Source organism: Balaenoptera borealis (assembly GCF_965194805.1).
Source record: "Balaenoptera borealis genome assembly, chromosome: 2".
Lineage (NCBI taxonomy): Eukaryota > Metazoa > Chordata > Mammalia > Artiodactyla > Balaenopteridae > Balaenoptera > Balaenoptera borealis.
The window spans coordinates 176,919,400-176,945,032 of NC_138867.1; the positions used below are offsets into that span (position 1 = coordinate 176,919,400).

General features: G+C 36.8%; 2 protein-coding genes across 2 annotated transcripts in view; both read right to left on the reverse strand.

Annotated features, from left to right (window-relative positions):
- Positions 1–25,633, reverse strand: part of ADGRE3 (adhesion G protein-coupled receptor E3) — a 130,438-nt gene that overhangs the window by 91,858 nt on the left and 12,947 nt on the right. The window lies entirely within an intron of this gene.
- LOC309623581 (uncharacterized protein) overlaps positions 1–25,633 on the reverse strand; it is a gene marked incomplete at its 5' end in the record, with an annotated part of 53,439 nt that overhangs the window by 14,146 nt on the left and 13,660 nt on the right. Inside the window, one exon of the mRNA XM_082380587.1 lies at positions 4,788–4,858. The remainder of the gene's footprint in view (positions 1–4,787; positions 4,859–25,633) is intronic.

Genomic DNA, 25,633 nt, shown 5'->3' on the forward strand with positions numbered 1-25,633 from the left:
ACTTTTTTTTTTTTTTTTTTTTTTTTAGATTCCATATGTATGTGTTAGCATACGGTATTTGTTTTCTTTTTTTGACTTACTTCACTCTGTATGACAGACTGTAGGTCCATCCCCCTCACTAAAAATAACTCAATTTCATTTCTTTTTACAGCTGAGTAAAATTCCATTGTACATATGTGCCACATCTTTTTGATCCATTCATCTGTAGATCGACACTTAGGTTGCTTCCATGTCCTGGCTATTGTAAACAGTGCTGCAATGAACATTGTGGTACATGTCTCTTTTTGAATTATGGTTTTCTCAGGGTATATGCCCAGTAGTGGGATTGCTGGGTCATATGGTAGTTCTATTTATAGTTTTTAAAGGAACCTCCATACTGTTCTCCATAGTGGCTGTATCAATCTACATTCCCACCAACAGTACAAGAGGGTTCCCTTTTCTCCACACTCTCTCTAGCATTTATTGTTTGTAGATTTTTTGATAATGGCCATTCTGACTGGTGTGAGGTGATACCTCATTGCAGTTTTGATTTGCATTTCTCTAATGATTAGTGATGTTGAGCATCCTTTCATGTGTTTATTGGCAATCTGTATATCTTCTTGGAGAAATGTCTATTTAGGTCTTCTGCCCATATTTTGGATTGGGTTGTCTGTGCCTACTTTCTGGAGAGTTTTTATCATAAATTGGTGTTGGATTTTGTCAAAAGCTTTTCCTGCACCTATTGAGATGATCATATGGTTTTTATCCTTCAATTTGTTAATATGGTGTATCACACGGATTGATTTGCGTATATTGAAGAATCCGTGCATTCCTGGGTTAAACCCCACTTGATCATGGTGTACAATCCTTTTAATGTGCTGTTGGATTCTGTTTGCTAGTATTTTGTTGAGGATTTTTGCATCTATGTTCATCAGTGATATTGTCCTGTAGTTTTTTTAAAAAAAAATCTTTATCTGGGTTTGGTATCAGGGTGCTGGTGGCCTCATAGAATGAGTTTGGGAGTGTTCCTCCCTCTGCTATATTTTGGAAGAGTTTGAGAAGGATAGGTGTTAACTCTTCTCTAAATGTTTGATCGAATTCGCCTGTGAAGCCATCAGGTTCTGGGCTTTGGTTTGTTGGAAGATTTTTAATCACAGTTTCAATTTCATTACTTGTGATTGGTCTGTTCATATTTTCCATTTCTTCCTGGTTCAGTCTTGGAAGGTTATACCTTTTCTAAGAATTTGTCCATTTCTTCCAGGTTGTCCATTTTATTGGCATAGAGTTGCTTGTAGTAGTCTCTTAGGATGCTTTGTATTTCTGCGGTGTCTGTTGTAACTTCTCCTTTTTCATTTCTAATTTTATTGATTTGAGTCCTCTCCCTCTTTCTCTTGATGAGTCTGGCTAATGGTTTATCAATTTTGTTTATCTTCTCAAAGAACCAGCTTTTAGTTTTATTGATCTTTGCTATTGTTTACTTTGTTTCTATTTCATTTATCTCTGCTCTGATCTTTATGATTTCTTTCCTTCTGCTAACTTTGGGTTTTGTTTGTTCTTCTTTCTCTAGTTCCTTTAGGTGTAAGGTTAGATTGTTTATATGAGATTTTTCTTGTTTCTTTAGGTAGGCTTGTATAGCTATAAACTTCCCTCTTAGAACTGCTTTTGGAGCATCCCATAGGTTTTGGGTCATCGTGTTTTCATTGTCATTTGTCTCTAGGTATTTTTTTATTTCCTCTTTGATTTCTTCAGTGGTGTCTTGGTTATTTAGTAACGTATTGTTTAGCCTCCATGTGTTTGTTTTTTTTACGTTTTTTTCCCTGTAATTCATTTCTAATCTCATAGGGTTGTGGTCAGAAAAGATGCTTGATATGATTTCAATTTTCTTAAATTTAGTGAGGCTTGATTTGTGACCTAAGATGTGATCTATCCTGGAGAATGTTCCATGCACACTTGAGAAGAAAGTGTAATCTGCTGTTTTTGGATGGAATGTCCTATAAATATCCATTAAATCTATCTGGTCTATTGTGTCATTTAAAGCTTCTGTTTCCTTATTTATTTTCATTTTGGATGATCTGTCCATTGGTGTAAGTGAGGTGTTAAAGTCCCCCAGTATTATTGTGTAACTGTCGATTTCCTCTTTTATAGCTGTTAGCAGTTGCCTTATGTATTGAGGTGCTCCTATGTTGGGTGCATATATATTTATAATTGTTATATCTTCTTCTTGGATTGATGCCTTGATCATTATGTACTGCCCTTCCTGGTCTCTTGTAACATTCTTTATTTTAAAGTCTATTTTATCTGATATGAGTATAGCTACTCCACCTTTCTTTTGATTTTCATTTGCATGGAATATCTTTTTCCATCCCCTCACTTTCAGTCTGTATGTGTCCCTAGGTCTGAAGTGGGTCTCTTGTAGACAGCATATATATGGGTCTTGTTTTTATATCCATTCAGCAAGCCTGTGTCTTTTGGTTGGAGCATTTAATCCATTCACGTTTAACGTAATTATCGATATGTATGTTCCTATGACCATTTTCTTAATTGTTTTGGGTTTGTTTTTGTAGGTCCTTTTCTTCTCTTGTGTTTCCCACTTAAAGAAGTTCCTTTAGCATTTGTTGTAGAGCTGGTTTGGTGGTGCTGAATTCTCTTAGCTTTTGCTTGTCTGTAAAGGTTTTAATTTCTCCATTAAATCTGAATGAGATCCTTGCTGGGTAGAGTAATCTTGGTTGTAGGTTCTTCCCTTTCATCACTTTAAATATGTCATGCCACTCCCTTCTGGCTTGCAGAGTTTCTGCTGAGAAATCAGCTGTTAACCTTATGGGGGTTCCCTTGTATGTTGTCATTTTTCCGTTGGTGCTTTCAATAATTTTTCATCTTCAATTTTTGCCAATTTGATTACTTTGTGTCTTGGCGTGTTTCTCCTTGGGTTTATCCTGTATGGGACTCTCTGCGCTTCCTGGACTTGGGTGGCTATTTCCTTTCCCATGTTAGGGAAGTTTTCGACTATAATCTCTTCAAATATTTTCTCTGGTCCTTTCTCTCTCTCTTCTCCTTCTGGGACCCCTATAATGCAAATGTTGTTGTGCTTAATATTGTCCCAGGGGTCTCTTAGGCTGTCTTCATTTCTTTTCATTCTTTTTTCTTTATTCTGTTTCGCAGCCGTGAATTCCACCATTCTGTCTTCCAGGTCAGTTATCCATTCTTCTGCCTCAGTTATTCTGCTATTGACTCCTTCTAGTGTATTTTTCATTTCAGTTATTGTATTGTTCATCTCTGTTTGTTTGTTCTTTAATTCTTCTAGGTCTTTGTTAAACATTTCTTGCATCTTCTCGTTCTTTGCCTCCATTCTTTTTCCGAGGTCCTGGATCATCTTCACTATTCATTTCATTATTCTGAATTCTTTTTCTGGAAGGTTGCCTATCTCTGTTTCATTTCATTGTTTTTCTGGGTTTTATCTTGTTCCTTCATCTGGTGCATAGCCCTCTGCCTTTTTATCTTGTCTATATTTCTGTGAATGTGGTTTTTGTTTCACAGGCTGCATGATTTTAGTTCTTCTTGCTTCTGCTGTCTGCCCTCTGGTGGATGAGGCTATCTCTATTTCATTCTTTTTAATGGCTGAGTAATATTCCATTGTATATATGTACCACATCTTCTTTATTCATTCATGTGTTTATGGACATTTGGGTTGCTTCCATGCCTTGGCTGTTGTAGACAGTGTTGCAGTGAACACTGGGGTCCATGTGTCCTTTTGAATCATGTTTTTCTCTGGATATATGTGTAGGAGTGGGATCGCCAGATCATATGGTAGCTCTATTTTTAGTTTCCTAAGGAACCTCCATACTAATATTTCAACTTTAATACTATGTAATGTTGTACCTTCGTGAATTTAAGAAAAAGGTTCTGAGGTAAGAGATTAATCTTAAAAATAAGGCAGACTGAGGCCAACGTAGGTACAGGGAAGTTGTGGGGATTTGAGAAGTGGCAATGAGATTCCTTTTGATTAAGTTTAGTGGTACTAGCTGTTTCTGGACTTTCTATATGTTTTAGGTTAGATGAGAAAGTAGCAGCCTAGGAAGGCAAATGGGTCTTTATTCTTGGAATGGCAAAGATGCTTCTCCCCTCTTTTAAACTGAGAACCAGCAGGCAAAGATCATTGTTACTAGAGAGAAATGTAAGGCTTTCTAGAAACTTCCTCAAAGAGGTTCAGATGGAGAAGCCCTGGAAGGCTCTCTATTTAAATTGGGATCTACATAAGCCCAGAGAAACAGTGAGTTTAGATTACAGTGACTGAGAATAGCTAAATGTTAGTGAGGTACTTATTGGTACCTGGGATACATGTATTTCTTTAGTCTTAGCACTATATATGACTTTTATAAAAAGTATGTTTAAAATGTAGAGTGTAGGTTTTATTGTGTGGCTTTTAATTAAACAGAATGTTCCTTTCCATTTGTATTTATGTGATACAATAAGGTTTTATTTTATAGGAGAAAATAATAATTGTTCTTTGGCTAGGTTGTTACCGTGCTGTAGGATGTCCTAAGCAGAATGATACCGTGCAGCACCAAGGCACAGGCATCCACCAGGCAGCACTCAAACTGCATGGTGTGTCAAATGATATAAGGTATGGGAATAAAGTAAACAGTTAAAGGAGCATTTATTATTATATTAAGAGATATTTCCTGAGCACCTCTATTCATTTTACTCCATCCCAAAGGCAGAAATGTTAGAATTCCTTACCATATCCAAGAAACCAAAAAGGGATGGATAAATCTAGACAAAGAGTTCCATCTGGGTCTAAAGAAACCTACCTCAAATTTTGTGAAATTCCTGTTTGGGGCTGTATATTTTTCTTCTTCAATATAAATCATCTCCAACCCCACTGCATGTTAGAATAAAAGAGATAATGCAGAAAGAAAAAAAATGAACCAGAAATTCCAAAGTAAAAGAAATGGTTGAACACAATTATGCAAAAGCCAGGAAGCCAAAAATTAATGTTTTCCTATAAAGGATGGAAGATGATGAGTTGGGCTATTAAATGAGTACGGAAGGATGCAGAAAGGGCCATAAGGAGGATTTACTGTTGTTGGGAGAGCTTTCGCCTAGCATTTCATGACTTCTGTGCTTTCAACTTTGTAGTCAGACAATTCCACTCCTGCAGTTAAAAAAAAAAAAAAAAAAGCTGGTATGTGATAAAATTAATACTACAAGGAGATGAGAGAAGAGGTGAATTAGGTTGATTTGTAGGAAAATGTTTCAGAAGAGATGAATACACATACTCAGTTATATTTTTTGAGATGATGGCTAAAAGGCAATAAGATTTCCAAGTCCCAGAGTTGGGACCAGCAACAGTTTCACGTCAAAAGCTGGGAGTATTTGTACCAGCCACCTCTAAGCCAGAAGAAATTCTTTAAGGACTGGTACAGTGTCAAAGAAGATAAATCCAGTGCTTAGGTATGAATATTTTGTAAGATTATCCTCTGACTCTTCATGTGTTGGAATTAATAGCAGTTCCCTAAGCCAAAATTTAGTCTAGAATATGTGCCTTTCTAGCAAATAAAGTGGTCTGTAGTTGTTATAGTGATTTTAAACGAGTATGGTCAGTGTAAAAGTGACTGCTAAAGTGATCTGTTATAAAAGGCATCTATTCTCTGAACACTTTATTATACAAAATCAATAGGCAACTGAATTGTGTACCCAGGAGCATAGCTAGTTCTTCATACAAACCACTACTTCAGGCACCCAGGCAACAATGGGCACCCACTTCCCTCAGGCCATCAGTCAGCATGACAGTGCTAAGGTGTATTTTAAATTGATAATGTTTTGGAGAATAACAAAACAACAAATAAACAATTGTCATTTTTTTCTGATGGTTTACTATGTGTTAAGCACTAAGCAAAGGATTTTAAATAAATAAGAAAGATCCTCTGGCCAGTGGATCAAATGTAAACTCTGTGTGAGTAGGGACTGTGCCTTATTCTGCCTTAAACAGAATAGATATACATGAATGAGTTCATTTGCTCTCCACAAACAATCTCATGAGGAGAGAAAGGCAGGTACCATCCTCCTAATTTGTTAAAGGAGGATGCTGATAAACAGATGTTAAGTGACTTGCCGAAAGTGGTGGACAGCATCAGCTCTAGGGAGGAGTACAAGGGAGACAGATTCCAGTGTTGCCTCTTTTCTACGTGGACATTAGGCATCTTGTCTTTGTGCTTGGCAGGAACCATGGTTAGATTCAGAACAGGTAGAGTCAGTCCTGGCGTACAGTCCTGAGGCAACCACTGAGTGAAGAGGAACCTTTTAGATCACTTTGATTGGAGCCAGTCCATTCTCATACTACTATCTATTTTTTTCTATCAGAAAAAATTTGCTTTACTAAATGTTGTTTACAGACACTATTGCCAGTAGTTGCCACATATTTGCCACTTAACTACTGGCTAGTTTCTCTGCTAAGCAGTTGACATATAATATCTCCTTTAATTCTTACCTCAACACTGTGAAGTAAACATTATGCCCATTTCATAAGAAAATGGTCATATAACTTGTCCAACGTCAAGGAATCAAACTTAGACCTATTGAATTTCATGGCTCATAAACTTGTTTGCCTCACTATCTTTACTTATGATTTTATGATGTGAGTAATCAGCTGCTGATCCAGACACATTTTAATACTGTGGGTGTATTTCTAGACCTTATTTCTTAAAGAAAACATTAGAGAGATGTCTCTTTGAATAATGCAGACATGAAGAAAAGGGGAGGGGGGAACTTACTTGTTTGAAAGGCATATTCCAGTGAAACTAGTGTGATGAAAAAGAGACAAACATAAAAAGGTATTACATTCAGGAATAGAGAGACATGAAAGTGAGTTAACTGGGATGACTAGTGACTGCAACCATAGTCAAAGGGATGCATCTAATGGAAACACTCAGCAGGATGCCTAAAATTCACTCACCATTCACAATCTAGAGATCTCACATTATCTTATTTTAGGTAATAGTATTTCTCACCTTTTCTGAAAAATACTCCTTGTTCCACCTAGTTGCTTAGGCTATTACAATATTTCTCAACCTTTTTTTTTTTTTTTTTTAATTTTGCTACCTCAGAGAGAAAAAAAATAATTTAAATGCTCCCTTATACAGAAATGAAATACTGGGATAAGGTCTGTTGGGTAAGGAGGGCCACAGACCATTTAATATCTAAGACATATTTGCTTCCCAAGAAACAAGTTGCCCTGTTGAGAATGTTTGGGTTATAAAGCTACTTGATCCCTTCTCCTACATCCTAGATCTGCTATTACTTCTAAACCGTAAGGGGTTCTGGCTAAATAACAAGCGCCCAGGAAAAGCATATGGATGGTCAGCATAGCATTTCATGGGTGTCTCATTAACTCAGTGTATAGCAAGTTAGTCCAGTTGATCCATAGCTCCTGTTAACTACAAGGCCATTTGTTCAACTGCATAGGCTGCTCAGAAGAAGAAAGGCTGTGAAGTCAGATGTTCGGGTTCAAACCTCAGCTCCTCCACTTCTCAGCAATGAGACTTTGGCCCATCATCTAACCTAGTGGTCCTCAACTGGGGGCAACTTTGTGCACCCTCCCCCGAAGACATTTGGCAATGTCTGGAGACAGTTTTGATGATCAAAACTGGGGGGAAGGAGACTACTGTTACCTAATGGGTAGAGGCCAGGGACGCTGCTAAACGTCCCCCAATGCACAGGTCAGCCTCTCACAAAAGGGAATCATCCAGTCCAAAATGTCAACTGCCAGGTTGAGAAACTTTGATTTAACTTCTCTGCTGCTCATTTTTGTCATTGTGCCAGATGGCGTTCATTCCTTAGCGGACATTTTCAATCCATCTCCTTGTTGCCTCCACTGAAGAGGTTGCAAACACTAAATACTCATTTTGCCAGCCTCCCTTGCCTTGCAGCTAGGGATAGCCCGGAGGCGCAGTTCTGCCCAGTGAGAGATAAGTGGAAATCTATTAGAGGCATAAGGAAAGTTTTGTTTTTTTCCTGAGACAAGAAACAGATCAGACTGGTGTCATCTCCTTCTTAGCTGCTTTCTATCTCAAATGTGGAAGTAATATATAGAGTTGCAGCCATCTTCTTACTATCGTTAGGGAAAGGCAAGAGATTCAAAGAGAGGATGACCTAGATATTGCTGAGGCCATGAACCAATGCCATATCACCCTCCTGTACTTCTTGTTATGTTAGAATATATAACTCCTATTTGTTTAAACATTCCTGATATACTCAAATGTAAAATTAGGATAATAATAGGGTTTTTTCACTAATTTTTATTGAGGTAAAATACATAATATGCCATTTTAACCATTTTAAATGTACAATTCAGTGGCATCAATTACAATACATTTGCAATGTTGTGCAACCATCACCACTATTTACAATTTTTTTCAACACCCCAAACAAAAACTCTGTGCTCATTAAGTAATAACTGTCATACACCTTCTCCCCAACCTGAAATCCCTGTTAACCTCTAATCCACTTACTGTTTTTCTTTCTTTCTTTTTTTTTTTTTAATATTTATTTATTTATTTGGCTGCTCCCGGTCTTAGTTGCGGCATGTGGGATTTATTTCCCTGACCAGGGATCGAACCCGGGCCCCCTGCATTGGGAGTGCAGAGTCCCAACCACTGGACCACCAGGGAAGTCCCCCACTTACTGTTTTTATGAATTTGTCTATTCTAGACAGTTCATATAAGTGTAATAATACCATATTGATCCACAAGGCTTATTTCACTTAGTATAATGTTCACAAGGTTCACCCATGTTGTAGCACATATCAGAACTTCATTCCTTTTCATGGCTGAATGATATTCCAAAGTATTCCTCATTTTGTTTATCCATTCACCTGTTGATGGGAACTTTGGTTGTTTCCACCTTTTGGCAATGACAGGGTTTTAAAAGATTAAATGAAATAATATACCTAAAGCACTTAGAACAGTGCTTGGTACCTAAGAAGAACTTAGCAAATGTAAGCTAAAATTATTACTGCTATCACTAAACACCAGCCTGTCACATCCACCCTGTCAACTGTCTTTTGTTCCAAGGGGGAATGTACTAGTATGTATGTGCACTGGCATAAAACTGTGATCAGAACCTACTGTACAATTCAAAGCAAATGATACTCTCATGGATCTGTGACCATGTGCAGATGTGACGGACAGCAACCCACACTCATTTATCCATTCATCCTTCCATACATCTATCCATTCAGAATTTATTGAGCACCTCCTACGGGAGAAATCCTATGCTTCAAACCTAAGCTGAAGTGACACACAATTGATTTGTTAAAAAAGACAAAGAAGAAAAGGAGGTCCTTAATAAACATTTTTGGTGATTATGGAATAGTTCTACACTCAGTCATGAGCTTCAAAAATGTCTCAAGGACTGTGTTATTTCTTCAGAGTTATCAATGAACCAGGCGCCTGCCTTATGAAGTCCTCATCCTGCTAAGTACTTTTTAAAGATTCATAAATATTGTTGACTTTCATCCTTTACACCTAATGTCTCAAGGTACAAAATACAAGCTTGGTATAGTGACTGTCATGACTGGTGCCAGGAAGAATGCCATTGCCTAAGTGAGAAAAACTTCTACCTCCAAGTAACAGGGATAGGCAGAGAGTAGAGATGTGTGCACAGCAGGCCAACTTTTTAGCTGGCGAGAGATAAATTTTTTGGGAGAGACTCTGGTGTAGGGAGGGGGCTTATACTGACGAGCACATTAAAACAAGGAGTAGGAAAAAAGTGTGGAGGAGGAAATGATAGTAAATCTGATGTCAGTGGTGATAGCCAATCTTACTTTGGCATACAAGACCTTTTAGATGAGTGTGGATGGTCAACATTTAAGATCAACTACTGGAATGTTTGAAAGTGAGGTATTCAAGGAGCATTTGCTATGTGCAATGTGTTTTAAAACATAAGATAATTATCAGCTTGCCCTGGTGTATCTTACAATTTATTTAGTGAAAATCCACCCACACAATATCTTCAGAAAGCAAGTGGAAGAAATAGTGAGGAAATAAGAATGCCGTGGGGGTCTGAGATGGTACGAGAACTCCACGCTTAGAGAACATTCATGAGGGAGATAGAAACTGAACTGCACTGAGTAGTGGTTGGCATGAAGGAAAGAAAGGAAATACCACCAATAGAGGAATGACAGACCACTAGAAAGGAGGTGGTGGGCTGACTAGGCAGTAAGAGGTTGGCCTGACTGGACCACCACGAGAAATAAGGCTTCATGGGAGAGTGGTGCCCAGAAAGAGACAGGCACTAAGTAGCTCATTAGTTTCAGGTCAGTCACAAGATAATATGGCTTCATTTCTAGGTGCTGGAGATTCTCATTCCGTTTCACTAGTCCCTCCCCTGACCACTTTTTTCATATCTTGTTGTATTTCATCTCACACACTCTAGGCAAGGGGAAAAATATTCATGTTTCAAAAAAATAAACTAGCTCCCAACAAATTTTCTCGGGCTCCTCTGAGTAACTACCACACACCCTCCCAGTCATATCTTTACATGATTTTCATTTAAATTGGCTCACTTACCTGGCATTTCCTGATGATCTAACCTGTCACTGGTGCTCCAGCTGATACTGTGATTGCTACTGGCTATTTTATACTCTGGAATGAAAAGTGGTAACAATAGAGCCTCTTGTGTTTTATGTTTTGTCAAATGCTGGGTATATTTCTGGCATTTCGTACGTAACAAGTGTCACAAAGCAGGCCTGGGCCGAAGGATATGGCATCTGCTGGCCTCTGGCACAACAAAGGTGGCAAGCCCAGTGGTCTCCGACCTGTAGGGTAGTGATAGACGGCTCTGGGAAATGAGGCTTTTACCACAATCTACATGAAAAAAGAAATAGTGCCTCCAGTGTATCTCCATGAACACTAGAAAAGCCTGAGTGGAAATAACCTACACCCAGGAGACAAGTGCTTTGCTTAATGAGGGTTTTAATCCTACAGTCGCTCTCTGATAGGTGTACATTGCCAAGCATAGAAACTTAGAGTCACTCAAAATTACTAGGGTGTATGGTGTTAGGGAGTGTCCTAATTTCATTCTTTTACATGTAGCTGTCCAGTTTTCCCAGCAACACTTATTGAAGAGGCTGTCTTTTCTTTATTGTATATTCTTGCCTCCTTTATCAAAAATAAGGTGACCATATGTGCGTGGGTTTCTTTCTGGGCTTTCAATCCTGTTCCATTGATCTATATTTCTGTTTTTGTGCCAGTACCATACTGTCTTGATTACTGTCGCTTTGTAGTATAGTCTGAAGTCAGGGAGTCTGATTCCTCAGCTCTGTTTTTTTTTTTTCTCAAGGTTGCTTTGGCTATTCAGGGGTCTTCTGTGTCTCCATACCAATCTTAAGATTTCTTGTTCTAGTTCTGTAAAAAATGCCATTGGTAATTTGATAGGGATTGCATTGAATCTGTAGATTGCTTTGGGTAGTATAGTCATTTTCACAATATTGATTCTTCCAATCCAAGAACATGGTATATCTCTCCATCTGTTTGTGTCAGCTTTGATTTCTTTCATCAGTGTCTTATAGTTTTCTGAGTACAGATCTTTTACCTCCTTAGGTAGGTTTATTCCTAGGTATTTTATTCTTTTTGCTGCAATGGTAAATGGGATTGTTTCCTTAATTTATCTTTCTGGTCTTTCATTGTTAGTGTATAGGAATGCAAGAGACTTCTGTGCATTAATTTTGTATCCTGCAACTTTACCAAATTCATTGATTAGCTCTAGTAGTTTTCTGGTGGCATCTTTAGGATTCTCTATGTATAGTATCATGTCATCTGCAAACAGTGACAGCTTTACTTCTTCTTTTCTGATTTGGATTCCTTTTATTTCTTTTTCTTCTCTGATTGCTGTGGTAAAACTTCCAAAACTATGTAGAATAATAGTGGTGAAAATAAACTCCAAATGAATTAAAGACCTAAATGTAAGGCCACACACTATAAAACTCTTAGAGGAAAACATAGGCAGAACACTCTATGACATAAATCACAGCAAGATCCTTTTTGACCCACCTCCTAGAGAAATGGAAATAAAAACAAAAATAAACAAATGGCACCTAATGAAACTTAAAAAGTTTTGCACAGCAAAGGAAACCATAAACAAGACGAAAAGACAACCCTCAGAATGGGAGAAAATATTTGCAAATGAAGCAACTGAGAAAGGATTAATGCCCCAAATTTACAAACAGCTCATGCAGCTCAATATCAAAAAAAACAAACAACCCAATCCAAAAATGGGCAGAAGACCTAAATAGACATTTCTCCAAAGAAGATATACAGATTGCCAACAAACACATGAAAGAATGCTCAACATCATTAATCATTAGAGAAATGCAAATCAAAACCACAGTGAGGTATCACCTCACACCTGTCAGAATGGCCATCAAAAAATCTACAAACAATAAATGCTGGAGAGGGTGTGGAGAAAAGGGAACCCTCCTGCACTGTTGGTGGGAATGTAAATTGATACAGCCACTATGGAGAACAGTATGGAGGTTCCTTAAAAAACTAAAAATAGAACTACCATATGACCCAGCAATCCCACTGTTGGGCATATGCCCTGAGAAAACCATAATTCAAAAAGATACACGTACCACAATGTTCACTGCAGCACTATTTACAATAGCCAGGACATGGAAGCAACCTAAATGTCCATCAACAGATGACTGGATAAAGAAGATATGGCACATATATACAATGGAAGATTAGCCATAAAAAGGAACGAAATTGAGTTATTTGTAGTGAGGTGGATGGACCTAGAATCTGTCATACAGAGTGAAGTAAGTCAGAAAGAGAAAAACAAATACTGCATGCTAACGTATATGTATGGAATTTATCAAAGCAGTACTGATGAACCTAGTGGCAGGGCAGGAATAAAGACGCAGACGTAGAGAACAGACTTGAGGGCATGGGGATGGGGAAGGGGAAGCTGGGATGAAGTGAGAGAGTAGCATTGACGTATATACCCTACCAAATGTAAAATGGATGGCTAGTGGGAAGCTGCTACATAGCACAGGGAGATCAGCTCAGTGCTCTGTGATCACCTAGAGGGATGGGATAGGGAGGGTGGCTCAAGAGGGAGGGGATATGGGGATATATGTATACATATAGCTGATTCAGTTTGTGGTACAGCATAAACTAACACAACATTGTAAAGCATTTATACTCCAATAAAGATGTTAAAAAATAAGAAGTTTAAAGTTGTGCACCATTCTGAGTAGTGTGATGAGAACCATCCTGCTTCATCCAGCCCAGGACGTGAATCATCCCTTTCTCCAGCATATCCCACCTGTTAAGTCACTTAACTAGCTGTCTCAGTTATTGAATTGACTGTCTTGGTATCATAGTGTTTGTGTGTAAAAAACAACTATTTTACTTAAATAAAAGCACCAGACTAGTGATGCTGGCAATCTGGATATGCCAAAGCGAAGCTGTAAAGTGTTCCCTTGAAGTGAAAATGTCAAAGTTCTCAACTTAATAAAGGAAGAAAAAAAATTAAATGCTCTGGTTGCTAAGATCTATGGTAAGAACAAATCTTTTATCTGTGAAATTGTGAAGAAGGAAAAAGAAATTTGGCTTGCTTTGCTGTTGCACCTCAAACTGCAAAAGTTAGGGCCACAGTGTGTGATAAGTACTAAGTTAAAATGGAAAAGGCATTATATTTGTATAAGATATTTTGAAAGAGACCATGTTCACATAACTTTTATTACAGCATATACTTATAACTTTTATTTTGTTATTAATTGTTGCTAATCTCTTAATGTGCCTAATTTATAAAATAAACTTTATCATAAGTATGTATGTATAAGAAAAACATAGGATGCACAGGGTATAATACTATCTGCAGGTTTAGGCATTCAACTGGAGGTCTTGAAACATATCTCCTGTGGATAAGGGAGGTCTACACTATTTATATATTCAACACAATAAATTGTTTCTTATTTCATGATTACAGTTGTGATTAGAATATGTATTTAGTTTTTAACTGATCACAGTATTTCTCTACTAATTATTACAAAATTACCTCAATTCAAGTAGATCAAACAAGAGGATACCTTATCAATTAGAAACATACATTAGTATACTCAAACAATCTTTGAATTTATAAGAGCTTAAATAATAACATTTAATAAAAAATTAATATTAGCAATAAAATTGCTAAAATAAATATTCTAAAGTATGAAAGAAAATCAATTAAATAAATACTTATCATCATTACTTAAGCTAAACAGGCATCAGGAAAATAGTAATTTCATATGTAGTGAAACCAGGTAACCACTACCAGTAAATAAAACTTGCTGAATGTCTACTACTACACATGAAAAGCACTGTGCCGTGTACCAAGAGGAATTACAAAATAAGTTTCAGACTCTCCTCAAGGAATTTACATTCTGGTTGAGGGAGATATAATATGTATAATTAAACTATAATATAAAGTGGTATATTATGGCACATGCACACCAATGAAGGACAGGAAGCAAATAATGCAAAAAATAAATGAGGCAGCAGATAGCTAGAATGATGTACTCCAACTACATCAAGGGAAACTTTCAAGTAATAAGACTCTTCCCATGCCACTTATAATCCTGTTGCTAACATCGCCTACTTAAATATTTGAGGATAAAATAGAGAATACCTAAATTCAGCAATAAAATATGATGGTTAGAAAAAAATCACATCTCTTTCCAGTACTATCATCATTGTTAGGACCAGAAAATGACTCCTCATGTCGCATTCTGTAAAAAGACTTGCTCATTATATCCATCTACAGGTTGTACTTTCCCCCTCCAATTCCCCTCCCTGATGAGGGAACAGTGGTAGGCCTGGGGTTCCTCTGGGGTTCCTACTGAGGACTATACAAAATAATTATTGCTTTCTAACAGCCAATTGGAAATTTAATCTTAAAGTGATAATAGTATAATAGGTTTAAAAACAAGGAGCTGCATTAGATAACTCTGCATCTGAATAGCATACAAGGCATTATTCTAAATAGGCAAAACTGCTTAATATCTAACTGCCAGAGCACTGTAATATGATGTTAAACTAATTGTTCCCAACAATTTTTACTTTAGTAGCAGTGACTGAAGATTGACTGGTTAGTGAGTTTGGAAATCTGACGTATTAAGAAGCTAACCTGAAGGAGAAAATTAACAAAGTTAAGTGGAATTTCTGCAAATTAAAAAAAAGTTATTATTAGAAACTTTAAGAACTTTAGCTACAGAGAAATATGAAACAAGCCACTACACCTTCTAAACCAACCTTACCAGGTGGTAAAGAGGATGCAATATTTTTGAGTGACATAATGTAGCCATACAGAATGTAAACTAACACACGTAATAAAAAGTGCTCACATTCTTTTCTTGGACTTTAACACACTCCAACCTTTTTCATAGGTTCAGTGTGCATAAGTAACTAAAAAAGTAAAAATTGTTGATTCTCTGTGTTTAGCTTGTTTCTCTCAAGAAAGTTTATTCGCCAAAGCTTTCCATTAAACACTGATTATACAAGCAAAGCACATCGAAACTTAAGAAAGCATTTAAACCTTTTGAAAAAGAGCTATTATTCCTTCAACTACTGTGTAAAGACTATAACTGCATGAAACTTAGCCATTGTAACACCACCACCAAGAATAAACTGCTTCTTACTTTATTCAAAGTTTATTACCACTCTGAAGAATCCTCAAGCCATACATTTATTACAACTCTAAAGAATCCTCAAGCCATACAATTCAGCTGAATGCTTAAGATAACTAAGTAACAAATACCAATTTTTCCAGACCTTTCTACATAGAACTCACATTAAGTAACTAGTTTTACATAAAAATATCACATTAACAATGTTAGTCAGTAGTATCAAAACACACATAGATAATAATATTTTGTCTTGAATTTAAGTTCCTAAAGTGTGTAAAATCTTTTTATGTTTTAACAGTTATGTTCAAAAAGCAGCAGCCATTAAATCCCATAATATGTACGTGTGTATGTATGCCTTAAATCACCTAGTATTGATTAGAAAAATGTTAAAGAATGGTTAAAAAAAAAAAAGGCAATACTTTTTGGTCAGTACAGTGTCAACATCTGGGCATGTCTGAGAAGTAATAGCAAAAGCTTTCTAATACAGTGTATCACCCAGAAGTTAGATCTTGGGAGATCCTAGAACAAAAAGGCTCAAGGCCCTCAGGCATAGGTGGAACTAAGCAATGGATCTCAAAGATGGGATCCTGAGATGTGGCTCTCGGTATAAGCATCACCAGGCAGCTTGTTAAAAATGCACGTTACTGGGCCACACTCCCAGAGATTCTAATTTAGTAGCTATAGGGTGGAACCAGGTATCAACATATTTTAAGTTTTCTTTTCTCTCTTTTTTAAAAAAATTAATTAATTTATTTTTGGCTGCGTTGGGTCTTCGTCGTTGCACGCGGGCTTTCTCTAGCTTCAGAGAGCGGGGGATACTCTTTGTTGCAGTGCGCCGGCTTCTCATTGCGGTAGCTTCTCTTGTTCGGGAGCACGGGGCTCTAGGCGCACGTGCTTCAGGAGTTGTGGCTCACGGGCTCTAGAGCACAGGCTCCGCAGTTGTGGCGTGCGGGCTTAGTTGCTCCACGTCATGTGGGATCCTCCTGGATCAGGGCTCGAACCCGTGTCCCCTGCACTGGCAGGCGGATTCCCAACCACTGCGTCACCAGGGAAGCCCTCAACATATTTCTTAAACCAGACCAAATTGATTCAGATGCATCATCATCCTTGGGAACCACTGAGGTCCTAAAGCAATGTTTCTCAAAGTGTTAGACATTTGTTAAATATGCTCAATACTGGGCCCAATTTCTCATCAACAATGTGAGACTCTCTGCTAGTGGGACCAAACAATGTGAATTTTAAATACGTATCTCAAGTGAATCTACTGGTACTAAAAGCTTCAGAACCTATGTCTACAGGATTGGGACTAGATCCTTTAGAGCTGCAGGTGCTCAAAAATAAAATCATTTTGTTGATTATAATCTACTCCATTTAGAGGCACTGAAAGTTTGAATATAAATCCAAGAAAATATCCTGCTGCAAAAAAGTCAAACAATTCTTCGAAATCTGCACTTAGCAGCTAACCTTCTAGAATCTAGTAAATTTAAACTTCTAGTCATCTCCTTCAAAAAGGTCCCTTTCTAAACTGAGTGCCAGCCATGACAATAAGAACCTTCAAACCTAAATACAAAGCACTCTAGACAGAATGCTTAGGAATGCTTTCTTAGAAAGATGAGATAACAGACAAAAAGTTCAATACAGCTTCTTTGGAAAGATTCCCTCCCACCCAAACAGGGCATTTTGCACACAAAAGTTAACTACAATAAAATTTGCTTCCTAAAAAATACAGGAAATTCTGAAAAAATACATTAAGTACATTCCTTTTTATAAAACCAAAGTGTCAAAGAAAAATTAAATAAAATATATAAGCAGAGTAAAATTTAGATTTTAATAATTAATTTGTTTAAAGAATTTAAGCCTGAGTCTCCAAATATTACAATATTTTATAGCCTGTTTATTTAAAACCTTTATCTTTTAAGAGAAAATAAGTGTTTCATGATGTCTGAATTTGCTCCTTCATATTATAATTTCAATCCTTATCACTGAAATCAAAATAACAAATTCATGGAGCAGAGACTGAATATAAGGCATTAAGTTGCTTTTCTTCAACTTCAAAAAAACCTGAAATGATATAGTTCCTAATTTAGTGATCAAAAATAACCAAAAGTAAATACGGGTAGAGAATATCTTGCTATTGGTTCACTGAGGTTAAGCATGAACTTAACTAAAGGTCTGTTTTGTTTTGTATTTTTATAAATCTATTTATTTTTTATTTTTATTTTGGCTGCGTTGGGTCTTTGTTGCTGTGTGCGGGCTTTCTCTGGTTGCGGTGAGCGGGGTCTACTCTTCATTGCAGTGCACGGGCTTCTCACTGCAGTGTCTTCTCTTGTTGAGGAGCACGGGCTCCAGGCACGCAGGCTTCAGTAGTTGTGGCACGCGGGCTCAGTAGTTGTGGCTCGCGGGCTCTAGAGCACAGGCTAAGTAGTTGTGGGGCACGGGCTTAGTTGCTCCGCAGCATGTGGGATCTTCCCGGGCCAGGGATCGAACCCGTGTCCCCTGCATTGGCAGGCGGATTCTTAACCACTGTGCCACCAGGGAAGCTCCTAAAGGTCTGTTTTGTTCATAGAGATTTGCTTCAGTATTTCTGTATTGAGAGTTACTTCCTTGAAAGTTGTAGTTTTAAATTTATTATCACTGTTGAAGAGTCTCTCCTTGACCAAACTTTAGTCAGGCTCCTCTGAACTCTTTCCAATTAGGCCCTAACTTTTGGGCTTCTGTGCTCATCTCTGCGTTGTCCAATTTTAGCAAGAATCCTACTATGTCAGTTTAACCAGAATCCCCCACCCTCAATATTGATCACGCTGGATATCTGATTAGGTTCCTCATCTCTACCATCCCCCATGTAATATCTGACCACCTGGCCTGCCTTCATCAACAATCCTGTTTAGGTCTGTTTAGCCAGAATCCCCCTTATTTTGATGTTTCTTTCCTCTGAGTAATGTTTACCCCACCCTTCTACTTGGCTATACATCCCCAGTTCTCCTAGTTGTATTCCAAGTTTGAGCCCAATCTCTCTCCCCCACTGCAAAACCACATTGCAGTGGTCCCTACAACTATCGTGATAGTCTCCCTGAATCAAGTCTGCTTTACTAATCTTTATAAGTGTCATGAACAATTTTTTCTTAAACATCACTACCAACATAATGAGTAATTTTCTCCTTGCCTCACGGTCACAGAGAGAAATTTTCAAAATAAATCCCTCCCACCCCCACCAGGAAAAAAACAAATTTAAAGAACTATGTAACTAAGAATAAAAAAAAGTAGAAAGGAGGAGACTGGTATACATCTCTAGCCAATCTAATGCACATTAATACTGATCATCTAATAGAATTATTGTTACATTCAGTTTTCCAAAATCAGCACAGTCTAGGCACCTCACCAACGGCCTTTATGGGCCTTTCTTGCTTAAAATATAAGAAGATAAAAAGTTAGCCAAATACATGGGCCACATAAAATAAAATCATCAAAATCAAATGAACTTCAGATGAGACAGGAAGGACACCAGATCTGAATACGCTATCTGAAATAAAACTAAAGGGCAAAAACTAAAGCCCTCTCAGTGTGAGCAGATTCTGAAACACTAATCAAGACCTGGAATCCTGCCACAGAAGCAATCTAGAAAACATGCCGAAATGACCATATGGCTGTCCTGCAGAAATCTGGAAAGGAACCAGTCAAGAAGCTGACAAGAGAAACAAACATGCTTCTCACCAAATGAGGCCTGACACAGCCTGGAACCTGAGGTCTGTCAAGAAAAGCAAACAGAAAAATGTAGTCAAGCAGCCATTTAGGAATGATTCTTCTCTAGGATATAGCTCACTCAAATTTGTGTCAAATGATACATAAATTGAGATACGACATTTGGAGGAAGGCCTTCAGCCTGTTTTCAAAGAAAACCCAAGAGAGTATCTTCTTGTATCAAGGCTGTAAAAGAAAACTTCACCAAGACGGCCATGAAGGCTGGTGACAAGCACTGGAGGAATACACAACAAATTAAGATGGAGTTCTGACATCTGGAATATATCTATATAGAAATTACATATATGGCAGCTGAGATGCTAAAGATTTTTAAGTTCATTTTTTTTTCTGGTGGAAAATGGTATTTCTTTAAGGAACCCTGGCAAAGTCATAATTAGTAGAAGAACATTCTATAAACTTTATGAACTTCCAATGAATTCGATTAATAGAGCTTCCAAACATCTGAAATCTTACATAACTAATGGTCTCAAATGTTAAAGAAATAACCACAAAGTATTAGCAACTATAAAACAACCAAAATATGATGACCAAAAATGGATATTAATACAGTAAGTGAAAGGAAAGCAAATATTCCTTAACCAGAAGACAAAATGTTTAACAAAATTTTGTTTCAAAGCACTTAACTTCCAGTTAAAGCAGTGGTAGAGCTTAGAAAATTTTTAACCAAATGAGACAGATCCACTATTATATCCCACTTAAAAAAAAAAAAAAACTAACAAAAAAGACTATAATAAAGGCTACAGAATGGGCTATATCTTTACCACAGTATGACAACCAATATTACTGATCAAACCCCTTGATTTTTAAAGTAGGGAAAACTGTGATCTAATAGTTCAAAACAAGCTAAAAATATTCTTTAAATGACAGAAGCAACGAAAAACCTCAGAATTAGAAAAACTGAAAAATGTTGTGTTTGAGAGCAAGGAAGATGTGAAAAGAGAGGTGATCAAACTCAGGAAAGATTTAGAAAGAAAAGAAAAACTTATTTCAGGAATGAAGACTAAGTTAACAAGAAGCACAGTGGGTTAATGCCTTACAAAAGTAGAAAATGGAACATAAGACAAATTTTAGAATTAAAAAAAAAGAAGAGGTAAAAAGATTTTAAGAGACAATAATTAATATGTAACATAAGCAAGACTGTCCAATATATGTTTAGTAGGAGTCCCTGAAGAAGACCAAAGCAACAAAGCAAAACATACTAAAAACTATAATAAAACTCTCCTGGAATAAAAGATAACTTCAAACTACATATTGAAAGACTATACATGTATCTGAGAAAATGATACAGCCCAAATCAAACACATTTTAATGAAGCTAAAGTGACCTTCAAGTATAAAAACCCATAGATGAAAACTTCTTATAGTCTTGTATATTCTTGCCACATAATACATGAGAACTCAAGGAATATTGTTCCCATAAGTCTGTCCTGAAGAATCTACCAGAGAATAAGCTTCAAACAACCAACAGCTTGGAAAGGAATTAACATAAGGGCTCCTGGAATGTGTGAGCCATTCAGGTAGTAACTTTCAAAGGGGAAGAGAGTAGCAGAATGATCAATATCTCTAAGGTAAGTCCTCCATCATTCCATGAAAGAAATGACCAGAGAAGGATTGGAAATTCATATAGTTATTCTCTCAGCACAGCTGTAAGACTAAGAATTTCCAGAATATCTGATAACCAAATGTAGTTATTAAATTTCTTAAAGAACCAGATATATATATACATATATTTTTAAACATTTTAATATTCCTCCAATATTTTATTGTGTTGACTCTGAGAAAAATTAATGTTAGTCTTAGAGAGGTATACTTTCTTCCTAGGTAACCTAGTAGAGAAATTAGCTCCTGCCCAACCTAGTGAAGAAACTAATTGAAATGGGGCATCCATAGTCACTCCATTAATAGAATTTTTGCCCATCCCCTTCCTCTACAGCTGGCAATTACAGAGTAAAGTTTGAAAGTCAATCCTACAGAAGCCTGCAGCAAGAACCAGGAATGGATCAAGGAACGGGAATTCCTCTTACGGGGAAAGGTGGAGTTTACCACGGGAAAAGGTAGAATAATGGGCTGAGGGGCTTGAAGAGAGAGTCATTTGGAAAAAAACAAGATGGAAAGAAGCCTTGAAGAGTACCTTCACCTTGCAAGGAGCTAAATCTATAAGGATCTGCTTTTTGAAGGAACAAAAGTAAGCAGCCTCTGTCCACATCATCCCAGTATCTATGGGACAGGTCAATAAAGAACAAAAAGTCCTAAAATAATTTTCAAGACCAAGAAAGAACTGATTGACTATTAACATTATGGAATCAGGGTCTTACCACTATTACAAAAGGACAACCAAATTTTACCATGTAATACAAGATCTTTATGATGAAATCTGTATGATGACTATAGTTCCTCTCATCCTGAAAAAGAATCTGAAAATTATCAGCTTTCTCATCTCTTATTTGAATAAAGAATAATGACTTAATATGGCAGAGAAAGCACAACAGTCTCCTAGACAAGTAAATATCTCTTCTTAAATCTAGACTGAAAATTTGTAGAATTCTAAATCCAAATACCTTTTAACAACATACAATTTATAATGAAAATAAGATTCAAGCATTTAAGTCTAAGTTATAAACATTTTGTGTAGGTAATAAAACCTACAGATTAGGTCATAATAGCATAATAATAGGGTAAACAGTTAACTCTATGGTTAAGTAGAAAAGATTAAGGAGAAAGGCTTAGGAAAAGAGTAACTGCTTAACCTCAAGAAGATATGACTGCTAGTCAAGCTAATTTACTGATGGTAGGCAAATGATAAACAGAACTCTGAACTGAAAATACATCTGGATACCACGGATTTGCTTCATGCAAAAGAATCTAGTTAATTAAATCTAGCCGACTAGCTGTATTTTCCCCCACATTGTGTCCCCAAATCCAGCAATGGTGAATATGTTGTTGACTGGGAAATATATAACTACGCTTCTGTAGAATAAACCCAAAATCAATAGGCTCAACAGAATGAAGGCTTCAGAAATAAGGAAACCCAGATGTTTATTCTAGCATTTACTTTCATAAATATTGACAGCAAAGAATCAAATATGTAGCTGTGAAGCAGTAATGTATCCAAAATTGGATGCTTCATTAAAGCTGGATATGGCTCAAAGCTGCAGGAAAACATCCTGAAGGAAAAGGTCTTATACAAATGATACCTTTGTAGAGGCCATGGAGTAAAACAGAACATGGTAAAAACCAGTTCCGTGTTTGCATACACAGAACACCTTCCACCTCAACAATTCTACAAATATTGTGCATAAAAGGTTGCCAGGAAACACTGCCAAGGACTGGGATCAACTTCAGAAAAAATAAAATAAAACTACTAGTGGCATGACTAAGTGTAGGGGAAAAGTGTCATAAAATATTTTAGAAGAGCATCATATTTTATGCCTCCAGAACAGGCATAAAACTGGCCATTATAATCTTAGCCAAAAACAGTCTATTGATATTACTGATTGAACTGGACTTCAATCAAAATGGCACTGCCCAGGAGCTACAAATGGACTGAAGTCACAAAGTTCCAGAGTTTGTTATTAGCATCTAAGTTAATTTTTTCCCTTAAATGATGATAGAACATTGTTCAATCCAAGAGCCCAAGAAATGAGCGAACAAATATCAGACTACACTTTTAGATATAGCTTGAATCATTAACAATACCTACAATAGCTAGGGCATTTGTAATAAAAACCGGAACAACACTTCCAGATGTACTAAAAAGACTCATCTCAACATGGGAAGAAAACAAAACCACACTATAGAAAAGAGATGGGTCAACTGGATTTTTGTCTGCCTTTTTTCTCCATTCTTTCCTTCTTCACCTCTGACCAGAATTTTTTAAATCCTTTCTATGTAGTGTTTGAGACAGGACAAGTACGAACAATATATATTCAAACATTATGAATAATACAGTTAACTTCTTTTTCATGGATATGTCAAATCACTCATTTATCTGTCTCTTCCCCTGCCCCATATTTTAGCTATTTTACTTTCATTTAAGAATGAAATAAGAAAGTGAAACCTAATATGATTCACTATTTTGCTTATACTTAAATGATAAATGTAAAGCTTATCTACCAGAGGGTAGGCTCCTTCCTAAAAGTAAAGCTCTTGTCTTTTTCTGTTTGTTTCTCTAACACCTAGCACAACTACTCAAGTTTTGTTGAACCTGTGGATATCAGTTATCCATCCTTTCCTTACTTTTAAATAAATTAATACTCAAAAACTAGAAATCACCTGGCATATATTATGGAACTCATTAGCAAAGGAGGCTTTCTGGAAGAGCCTCAAATAGAATGGCTCCACGTTTCTTTTTAATCTTCTGTACGTGAGGCTCATCTAAAATCATTGTGAATAAAGTGCAAGACAGTGACAAAAATAACTTGAATTCAGATCTCTATCATCCCATTTTCCACATTTACATAAAAGGCTATGATTTCCATGCTTAGGTATTTCACAAACAGCTCATTAAACAGGTTCATATAATAAATAACTCTTCATATAGTGCATATCCAAGAAAAATAACATATTTATATAAAATAACAAGACCACTTAATAAGACCACTAAACCTCGTGTCCTGCCAGGCACTCTGGGAGACAATGGATTTATTTCCACATGGCTATCAATTCTTATTATGTCTCCAAATTTTTTTGAAAACAGCCTCTTAAATTATTAATCAAAGAGTGGTTATAGCATCTTCAGTTAACGAAATAGCAAATTATATAAAACTAAATACATTCCACCAAGACCACACAATCCAACTTGATGAAGGATCTCTTGCATACTGACAGAAGCACTGAGAACAATGAACCACACTTGCCTATGTGATGGATCACACGAGGTAAGAGTGAGACTCCCAAGGCGAATTTTCAAAGTGGCTCCAGTAGTAGCAGCTGGTAGACCACCTTTCTTTAAACTGTGAGGTGCAGTAAAGTTGTTAATGCTAACAGCTAAAATTTTTTAAAATTCGTGGCTTATCACAATAAAAACCCAATGTGTATCTTCCTGGCTGACGGATGGCCTTCTATATGATCATTCAGGGATTCAGACTTCCTTCATCTTATGGCTCCACCATTCCCCCAGGGCCTTGGTTGGAGTCCTCTGCTAGATTCTCTGCTTCCAGCTGGCAGATGAGGGAAGAGAATGAATGATGAGGATCAAACTAGTGCTTTTTTATTGAACACAGATGAAAATGTTGTATATCACAAAGCCTTATCTAACTGTAAGGAGGGGTAGGAAAAAGAGTCTTGATGTGGGCCAAGAGGGAGACAAAACAGGGTTTGGTGAATACTTAGAAGTCTCTACTATAGAAGGGCTCAACTCCCTTTGTCTGAATTACCTTGGAGATGGTTTGAGCCAAATTTTAGAGGAAGTCTTGCTAAATTATTACAATTGTCACCATAAATAGAATGATCTAACTTAATCTAATTTACAGTAATCAGTAGATTACCTTACACTGACACGGAATCCTTGCCTGACAAGGAACAAGTATGGAGCTATTGGAAGATAATAGCATTTTCAATACAAAGTGAGTTCAGTTTACAAAGAACTTGAGGTACACCATCGAGGATGCTGAGATGAGTCTTTTATTTCAAGCAAAGGATTGTGAACTTCAGAATTTTTTTTTTTTTTTTAAAGAAAGACTATGTTTATAAAGAAAGACTGTGCAATGGGTAAATTAGAGAGGGGAGACTAATGGCGGGGGAACCACTTAAGAGGCAGCAGTTCTAACAAATCAAGCAATAAGTAATAATGGAGCCGTGAGGGGATGGAAAGAAGCTACCAGATTCAGGACATAATTCTAAGGAGATGGGATAAGATATGGTGATCAGTAGGATGAGAGAAATGAGGGAGGAGGAAAAGTTAATAATTATGCTTCAAGGAAGTTAAGAACCCAACCCAATGATGCTCTGGGTCTGAAAGTCTTATTAATAAATTATTGATTTTCTGTTAGTAGCATAGAAAAATACACTAGGCCACTTTTTCAAAGCATGTTACCTAAGGGAGTATGATATATTCTATGTGAAACATCGGTGGACTATACTTTAAATTGAAACTTTTTATACAGATGGTAACAAGATCAGCAAGAAGGTAAAGAGCATGAGCAAAACATCCAAAGACAATTATAATGATATTTTAAAATATTTGGATATGTAGACTTGCAGGATGTAAGCATCATGTCTGTTTTAATTT